This window comes from Etheostoma spectabile, chromosome 5 (assembly GCF_008692095.1).
Source record: "Etheostoma spectabile isolate EspeVRDwgs_2016 chromosome 5, UIUC_Espe_1.0, whole genome shotgun sequence".
NCBI lineage: Eukaryota > Metazoa > Chordata > Actinopteri > Perciformes > Percidae > Etheostoma > Etheostoma spectabile.
In genome coordinates, this window is record NC_045737.1 from 24088957 (window position 1) to 24099292 (window position 10336).

General features: G+C 38.7%; 1 long non-coding RNA gene across 1 annotated transcript in view; it reads right to left on the reverse strand.

Moving 5' to 3' along the window:
• Positions 1–776: 776 nt before the first annotated feature.
• LOC116690007 (uncharacterized) overlaps positions 777–10336 on the reverse strand; it is a 14485-nt gene continuing 4925 nt past the window's right edge. The window contains exon 3 of the long non-coding RNA XR_004332130.1: positions 777–1297. This is a non-coding gene — a long non-coding RNA (uncharacterized LOC116690007). The remainder of the gene's footprint in view (positions 1298–10336) is intronic.

Sequence of the window (10336 nt, forward strand, 5' to 3'; positions counted from 1 at the left end):
AGGCTGACTGTACTTTCCCCTACAAGTCTATGACTCAATTTTACTACACTGATTACTATTCACTTTTGCAATGAAGGCGTCCCTGAAACTAGGTCTTCTACCGTCATTTGATATTCACCGTGACACAAGCCTCTGTTCTTTTACAAGCTCCATGCTAGTTAGTTTTGAGCATGAGAAAAACAAAACAGGTCAAGTACTCCGACCTGACTTTTACTTTACTCTCTGGGACATTCCTCCAAAATGACCTCATAGGGGACAGAAGGCTTGGAAAGCAATAAAATCTGTCTCAGTGGAGATGACTTTTCCATCAGCTCACCGGCTTTCATTGTTAGTGCGTTGGTTCAAACCTGTTGTCTGGGACCCCCTGTGGCAGCCTCAAGGATAGGGGGAATAGGTTGTAACAACTTATACTACTCAAGTATAAATACTCACATCTTAAACCTAAACTCTCCATTATAATCCCTACAGGCTGACTTTATGGCAATCAGTAGCTAAAAGGTTAGCAACTGCAGACAATTTTGGTGCATAGGAAAGTGAGCTGATCTGAAAGCATTGAGGCTCTTAAATAGAGTCAAAAGAATAGGGAGAATATGAATGCAAGAATCACTCTGAACGATGATTCCTCCAAAATACATTATGTTTTTTGGTTCACTTTTGTCATAAAAAAAGTAATAAAGAAAGAACTAAAATCACTATGGCACAGAACAACCTTTCTGGGATCAGCCTTTAATAATTGCTATCAACTTTCCACTTCTTTGAACATTTAAGGTCCAGTGTGTAACGTTTTTAGTTGTTTATTATCAAAATCTGTGTTGCCCATTCCCAACTTGTCCTTTTTCATGAATATTTACTACCACCATCATTTCCAAGTATTCCTATTGGCTAGAAATTTTACATTTCTATTCGCATGAACTGGGGTAAACGCTTTATATTCATGCGGCATCTTGAAATACGTCAGCACGTAAAGGACATACAGGATATACTGCTCAGCCTTTCACATTTTTGCTGTCACATTATAAACTCACAGGTGCTGCTAATGCTGCTAATTGGTATTGTTGCTTCTTGGCCCCGGCAAGTTTAGAGAAGTAAACATTGAGGACCACACACATTCAAAATCCCAATTTCAGGAATGGTCTTCTATTTTGCTCAGAAAAAGGAAAAGGATATTGAAAAGAGCTTTTTGAAGTGTGAAGGCCTCCGTAGCTGTAACATGTAATTTGAACTGCGTGGCGCGAGAGAGTTGATTATGATATATGATCTCAAAGCTAGATGGCATAAATTCCCACACATTGGACCTCTAAGCACTTTTCATACTTTGACAAAACTATTTTTATATATTTGCAACCTACTGCAAGGGTAGCCACGAAGCACGGAGCAAAACTTGAGGAGCCCTTCTTCTATAGAGAACACTGTCCTTCACTTAGCGTTACTGACTTAAATTGAAGTTCAAAAATAAATTCACTCGTACATCAAAAGATAGATTGAATTATGTTTTTAGCAAAATATGTAGTGTTAGGGAACAGTAGTTTCTTTTCCACAACGAGCAGTGTTTTTCTTCTGCCCTGAGTGTGTCTACAAAGCTTCCTTCCCAAGGTTTGCTTTGCTTTGCACTGGTGGAGTCAGCACATGGTGGTTTGCTTGTGGAGGAAGAAGAGGTGCATGCAAAAATAAAGGAAACATTCAACTAGAGGGATGAAATTACAGATTAATTTGGATAAACAGTTCAAACAGTTCTCCCTCAGCTACAGACTCCAACTCAACATGCTGAACTGGTTCAACAGCCACTGACACTGGCCATCTAAAGCCAATGGTGCTGTACACAATGGAAAAAGCTACAAGTGATGGTTAGCATACATAGGCCTGAAGGTCAGCTTGGTGTGCCTGGGTCCTTACCGTAAAGGACAAAACTGAAAACTATGTTTAAGACTGTTTAGTTAATCAGGTTACCGCAGAAAGCTAGCAATAACTCATTTAAGTGCCTGTAAATACACCGACGGCGGTTTTGTGAGGCAGCTATAATACAGTGGATAATAATTTATTTGTCACAATGGGGATATTCAGTCAGAGTAGGACCTTGCTGTAAAGTTTAATGACACATGTCCAACATTACCTGTGCAATATATAGACATAAACAGAGAGGATGCAGACTTTGGAATTCATCCAGAGTCAGTAAATTATCATAACTAGCCCTAAGCCTAATCACACTGATAATAAAAATTCAAGCTTATGTGCTGACACAACACTCACACTGTAACACACAGAGTTTACATCAGCTGGGAACGTTGACTGGACAGACTAGTGTAAGAATGTCTGTCTGGGGCTCTGTTTTATTAAAGGCAATGCTTCGCCTGGCCAGTGGAAATAGCTGACTTTAAATATTGGCAAAATTGTCAAGACTAAATATTGGCTTAAAGTACATGGAATCTATGACCAACAAACATTAGGTAACTGTGTTTCTTCTCTTTCAATTTAAAGGTATTTAGACGGAGAGGTAACATAATACAAGCATAATCCTCAGCATTTAAAATAATCTTAAAGGCAACAGCTCTCCAGTTTCTGTTTCTGTAATGGAGTAACCCAATAATATATGGTGATCTTCTTAGCTACAAATAGGGCTGTAATCAAGTATGCCATCTTCTATAAACAGCAGTGCAAATGAGAGCTTATGTTTCATTAACTGTCTGACTACAGCAGTGTGCTATAACTGTGCAGAACAATAGTTTTTTAGTGAATACTAAGCAAACTGCTATCTTAAGATCATCCAGGCAGGGGCACAAGAACCGAGCTCTTGGAACAGAAACTGTCCGCATTGCTCTGGAGAAACAGCTAATGTTATAAAGAATTGACTCATGAGTAAATTCAATTGACAGACACCCTATTGTTCCAAAGATAAACTGGCTTACAGTTTTGGGAAGGGAAACTAATAAAACATGTACTTTGATTGCTGTTGCTGGATGAATGTAACTTTTCAATAGTTTCACCTTTTATGTCCCCACATCAAGTCCACTGCAATGACATGTGACATTTACAACGATCTGTCAAATGAACAATAATTATGACTGTGTGCTCTGCGACTTGGAGGAAATTAAACACTTGGCACTAGAACGTGTGCATTGTACATATTCATCAGCAGGGAGCCAGTTGCACAAGGGTAACATTTCAATAGTGAGCAGTGACCACAGTTTCACATTATGTCTCACTCTGATGAACGTGCATTGGCCTGGGGCTGCCACAGGGAGGGTGGGGGACAATCAGGATAGGTTTCCCAGGCCTTAAGTTCAAGTGGGGCCCAATGATCAACTACTAGTGTAGACATATGACACAAAGCTTTGTCCATGCGTCATGTCTGTGCAGTTCAAATGCTCTAACCAAAACAAGATCTGAGTCTTTCATAGCAACCGAAGAAGCGGAAGAACTAAATGACTGAGGTTACATGTTCAGAAACGTTTCCAAGGTAAGTTTCCAAACTAAACACATAAAGATTGCTGGTGTCCAAAGAAGGAGCGCAGGACCGGTTGTCTGTTGTAGTCTGACCGTACAGTACAAAGAGCTAACAGACACCCGGCCAAATCATGAGCTCAACACTGGCCTCTGAAAGCAGCCTGCACTCAGAGGATACTAAGTGTATACATATGTTTGTTGAGAAGTGTGGGGTTATTAAGCTTGTCTCGTTTTCTGATGTGGTTCAGGAAATGGCTCACTGCTCCAATTAAGCCATGTTTAGGTTATAGCAGTAAACATTTTGTAGCCAGATTTCTCCACGCCATAAGACTTAAGGTATAAGACCTTTATAAACGGTCCAGAGCATGCAATCACTACTAGCTATAAAACTTTCACATTACGTCACTACAAGCTGTTGAATCTAATAAACTATAGGAGGATGTCCCTCCCTCAATAGCTCATTTCTGACAGCTTCATGATGTGAAACTATTATTTAAGTCTCAAACAGACATTGGTTCTCTTAATAACAGACCTAGGAAAAATGGAAATAATGGTCTAGTTTGGCAGCTGAACCCAGGCATAACATAGTTTGCAACACATTATCTCATGTGCAGTGGAAAAAGCAATTCCCGTACTGTGGTTCCTTTGGTTTTCTCCTGTGAAATTGGGGTCTTTGGAGTAAGGGCAAGGAGCATGCTTTCATCCAGAAAATATTACTGTGGGTGGAAGAACATGGGAAACAATAACACTAGGAGGATTCCTCTTCCATCCTCTGGGCTCCTTGATTTGAAGATATGCTTTAGTCTGCAATTTTAGCAAACCACAACCACCCGCTTGGCCTCAGTCCTTTGCTACTCTTTTTCCACCTTCCTTTAAAGTGGGCTTTCGTCTTTGCCTGTCTATGAAGTAGAATGGCTGGATAGCAGCTCAGGAAGAGAATAAATCCCTCAGGTGACAGTTTGGGTAGTAATTCTGCACTACAATAAATTGGCCTCAATCCAGATCATTTAAAAGATGTACGTTGAGTTTTGTGGTGACTTTACCATCCTCCTGAAGGTAGAGTTGTAATAGATGACACTAGTGTGTAATGAGGTCTTACTGCGCTGCGTGGAATCCTTCCCATGTTCAGTCAAAGACTTCCTCTTCACACATGGAGAAGTAATCAAAACATGGAGGCAAATGGAGCAAGTAGGTCTTCCTTCAAAGCAGAATGACTGACTTCTGTTTTTGACATCAAGACAGTCAAAGCCTTCCGGCAACTGATTAACTACTGTTTTTACAGAGGATACCATAACTAATGATTTGTAAGCTGTTGTCTAACAAAAATCACCACAGGGACAGTAAACGGAAAATCTAATCTACAATTGCATCCTGCTGGGATGAGTTGTGGAAAAAAACTCATAAAAAGTTAAGGCTACTGAGAGATGAAATATGTGACACAAAACAGATAATAAACAAAACAAATTAAAAAAAGGTAAATTTTTGACTGTTAATTTATAGCTGAGGATTGTAGATGTGGTGCACTCTTCAAGGTCGATACAGGATTTAATGGGGGGGGATTTTTGCTGCCAATCTGCATGTAAAGTGACAACACTCATGACGGTCTGGTTTTGGCTGGCCTGTTTGGAGAAGGCACTGTATACTGAAAGGTGGCATAAAAGTCCTCAAACACAACTGCGTCTGCTTAGTTGTCCCAGAAGAATTCAAGACAAACAATCTGCAGCTTCAAAGTATAGTTATGCTGCATGTGTGGTCCATTTCCATATGGGACCACATTGTACTCATAAAGACTTTCTATAGGGCTGGGTACCAAACTCTGTACTTTTTTGGGTACCGACCGATTTGCGTCGATACCACAGAGGGAAGATTCACGTTAAATCAAGCTGTCCAAGTTTCGGTACCAGCGAATGCATAAGCATGAGCATATCTTTCCTCCCTGCATGTTGACAGGGAGCGGAGCTCCGACACAGTTTGTTAAAGTCACAGTGAGTCACAGCAATGCCGGTAAAGCGATTGCAAGTGTGGTTACACTTGCCTTGTTGACTGACTGACAGGCTGGGGTAGAGAAAGGCAAGGCAACTTTATTTTTATAGCACATTTTAGCAACAAGGCACTTCAAAACGCTTTAGATAAAACCTTAAAAAGCAATGTAAAATCAGATAGAAAACACAAACATGGAATAAGATACAAATACAAGAATAAACTGTACACAGAAGTCACGGTTCGGTTCATACCTCGGTTAAGACATCATGGTTCGGTACAAGTTTGGTACACTGGAGGGGAAAGCAAAACAAAAGCAGAAGGCAATTTTTCTTTTTTTTTATGTCTCAGGCTGTACCTAGTGTCATATAGTCTCTCCATTGAGCTAGATGTAAAAAGCCTGAAATGTGTAAGATGTAAACAGTAAACATTAATTACCCCACATAATCTCCAGACTCCATTTGTAACTTGTAAACAAAATGAGACAATCAGCTATAAAACACAGCATCTCTGTTCTCTGCCGAGACAAAATAAATTACCTGATTACTGGAACGTTATCACGTCTCCGGGACATTTTTAACAGCTGAAAGCTGCTGCCTGCCTGGCTAAAGCTAATAAGTATTAAATAGTATATACTGCCTTTATAGTATACTGTATATTGCCCTGGGCCAGGCCAGCTAAGCGGCGTCTTTCTCCCGGTGCGTCCCGCTGTCTGTAGTTCCTACAACGGCCCCGCACCCTGTCCTCCCTCCCCTTTTACCTGCCCGCGCAGTGAGGAGAGGGCAGAGAGGGAAGGGGCTGCTCTTTAGTCACAGTAAAGAGTATAGAGTAGAGTATTGTCCAGCGTGCTCGCTGGACAATACAGGCGTCTTTTCTACAGAAAGCTGAAGTATGTCGCCAGTCGCTTTAATAAAAAAAAACTCACTAGGGGGGTCTGAAAAGTCACTAAGTTAACAACTCTTTGTGCTGCTATCCCTGACTCACTACAACTGCATGCATAGGCGGAGCTCGGCTACAAATGGCGCGCCGAGCTTCTGAGCTAAGGCGGGGCTACAGATTAGGTGTCCCTGAAGAACCCACTTATCCAACAGTAGTTCGCATTTCAGTAGTTCCGCATTACATTAGTTAATTTGCACTCAAGTTTTGTTTATTTTTATACTGTGTATTCCCGTGTAAATTCATGTGCCGAACTGTGAAACCCATACGTTTTGGTTCAATATGAATACATGAACTGTTCCACCCCTACAGTGCAGTGTAAGAAATTAATAGTTATTTGATCATTTGTAGGGACGGGGGTTGAGGAGGGGAGAGGGAGGTGTTTTATTTTTGTGTCAAGTGTAAACTGTTCTAAATAAATAACAAAATGTTATAAATAAATAGGATAAATAGGTTTGGAATAATTTTTACAACTACAATTATTTTTTTGTTATTACAGAGGAAAAGTACCATTGGGTACTGTAACTAAATTCCAAGTACCGGAAAAAAAGTGAACAGTACCCAAACCTTACTCTCATATACAAGTTTCTGAAACGCAAAGGCCAACAGGTCAACATACATACCTAGATATTACTGGTACAACTAACCTATACAAAACACACTGCAAGCTGACTAAATGATTAATAATGAGAAACACTATGGGTTATCAGTTACTTATCAGGTAGGCCTTATCAAACACGTAGCAAGTGCAACTTCACAAAAGACAGTAGTTCTATATCAAAATGTACTCGCACAAAAATAGTTTCAAAGAATGATACCGAACACAAGTCCTTGGCATGAAAGGGATAGCACTGCTGTACTGTACTTCCTTTCGGTTACCTCACAAAGAAAAACAAAACTTTTCTGACAGGCTCAAGGCTCTATGGGAATAAAGACACTCTATGAAGAAATTATTCGCACCAATTTCTTAGTTTGGGATACTCCAATAAACACCATTCAAATTTTGCAGGCAATTCTTTATCTCTCAAGCATGACTTCTGTTCTTAGGTCAACCAATAAGTTAAATTACCTTCTGTTGCTCAAATGGTGCAGACTTGACCAGTGCATCCTGTGCATCACTTACTAGTGCAAAATCCACAGCTTGCCAGTCACTTTTTTAATGGTGTGTTTATGTAATCCCCATTAACCTGTTAAATCTGGAAATATAATGTGCCCATGTTATATTTGCCAGGTGCTTGCATTCAGTTGGTCAGCAATCACAGGCAAATAGATGAGATGAAATAGACCAAAACAAAACACAGCAAGGTGTAAATGATGGAGGCCCGGCATAAAATACAAATAAGTTGTTTACAGCCTGGACATGTCTGTTATTTAACATACATGCAAATACTAATTTACAATATTTTTATTTAAATGTGTAATGTATTATTTTCCTTATACAATTCCTAATACAATATTATCATAGTATCCTATTAAGTTGGGTAACATGGAATTTGCCCACATTTACACTGGTTTACTGGTCTTTAGCCTTTTTCCAGCTGTTTGAGATCCAATATCCACAGTTGTGGAAACTTGGAAATTTTGACGAGTTGCAATATTAGTGTTGGGCTGTGTTTCAACAGTCATTCAACATGCCCACAAATCCCAGTCACCATCAAAAGTGTTGTTCCATTTGCTTAAAAAACTGAAGTAAACTTGAAACTTAAAAAACAGTATAGCGCCAATGGTCGATATTTTGAAAATGAACTGTATTGGAGGCTCAAACCTTATTAAGATACTGAATGTTGATGTTTTTTTTATTTGTCACCTGATGTCAATGCACTTATAAGCTTAGGAATAAAATCAATACAACCATGTGTTATAATTTAATTTCCAAGTTTTTTAGAGCCCATTAGAGTAACTTGTTTGCTGAATACATTGAAATTCTTTGAAAATTTGGTTTAATATTTATGTTAGGGTCAAGCAAACACGTGCTTTGTTGAAAAGGGATGGAAAAGGCCACACTTGATGGAATTAGATCACACAAGCTGGAGTGAGTATTCCCTGGGAGGTTAATGGCGCTAACTTAGAAACCTGCTCATTAAGTGAGAATTTTGTATTGAAATGCATAGATTGATAACACCAGAAACAAAAGACACAGTTCATTGTTCATTGTTTTGAAGTGGCTGTTTTGCTTGTTCATTTCATAAAATACTCTCAGAAACTAGAGACTATCTTGCAATCGCAATGGCCATTTCCCAACTTCCTACCCGCATACATTTGGGGCTCTTGCTCAGACCACACCCATCTTCGAACTCTGCCTTCATTTTGATCTCAAACACACCAGTCAAATTCCGTGACTGCATCATGCACGGTCGTCAGCACTATTACAGTGACAAAATCTGTCCACAGACGGACATATAAACCCCTGGCAAAGTACTTAAACCCCCTCTGGTAATTTCCCGCTACAGTACGTGAGTCCAGGAGGAATGCTGTGCTAAAATGTCAAGTCAAAACAGGGTGGCCTCTACAACATGGTGCCAACTGGTGCACAGACTGATTCAATTATTTGTATGGGTTGCTTACAACTGCTATTGATTCATGGGATATTAATTAAAGGTGTATTTGAAAAAAAAAATTGTAAAGTTATTTATTTATTTTAATAAACATCTAGTACATGCTAAGTGTAGGTGTGTACAGTACCTGTAAACTGTTTTGAAAATATGTGTATCCAGGTCTATGATAGCAGGCGTAATTGTTTTACAGGTTTTTTTTCGATTGCTAGACAACAGTGGGCACAACTGGAGTAATGTGCAAAACTCTACAGTCTGCACTGCAGCTGTTCATTTGGACAACACTGTAGTTTGTTTTTCATTGCTTGAACACAGTTCAAAAAGTTCAAAGCTCTACACACTTATCCCATGGCTTTAACCACCACCTGGACAACACTGTGAATTTACAGCACTTAGTTCAAATGCTAACACACCGCTGTCAAAACTGCTAACCACACATTCAAAACAGAATGGTGCATTTGAAACACAGCTAATTACAATCGTTTCTTGTTTTAGAACACCACATTTGTAGTTATAGATAATGTAGGTTCATGGCAAGAGCAGACATCCAATTTGTTGATAAAAACTTCTGGATTAATACATACCTTTAGTTTAAAACATTTCCAGTAATTACCTAATATTCTACAGACAAAATGAAATATATATATATATAGAGATATAATATATATATATATATATATATATATATATACACTACCGGTCAAAAGTTGGGGTCACTTAGAAATTTCCATGCACTCCTATAGACAGAATACCAGCTGAGGTCATTGTTTTTTTTAACCCGGTCAGCAGTTTTCAAATACATATGTGCTTACATAATTGCAAAAGGATTCTCCAGTGTTTTCTCAATTAGTTTTTTAAATGTATCAGATAGTAAACAAAATGTGCCTCTGGAACATTGGATCAATGGTTGCTGATAATGGGCAATGGAGATTGATTAAAGATCAGCCACCCACTTAGATCAGCTGGTATTATGTCTATAATGGAGTGGCATGGAAATTTTGAATCGGTAGAATTATCTATTATATATATATATATATATATATATATATATATATATATATATATATCCATACAGTGTATATATATTTTTTATTTTATAGAAAATATTGATTAGTATAACGTCACTTAAATTATACAAACTGTAAAGATGAAAAGTTTTTAATTTCCGTACTGGTGTTTGATGCTTAGTCTCAGTGGCCCTCATTTGTAAAACGTGCGTACGACCAAAACAAAGGGGTAGGACGGGCACATGCCTTCGTCACCTTTAAAAGGTATAGTGTCATGTTTGGCAATGATATTCAATACAGGAAACATGACTATACACACAATTTTTCATTATTCTTTAAGTTTTTGTCTTATTAATGGCCACAAGTGAACGATTTCTTTCTGCCATTGACCAACATCGGCTTGTTTTTCCAGCCCCTCTG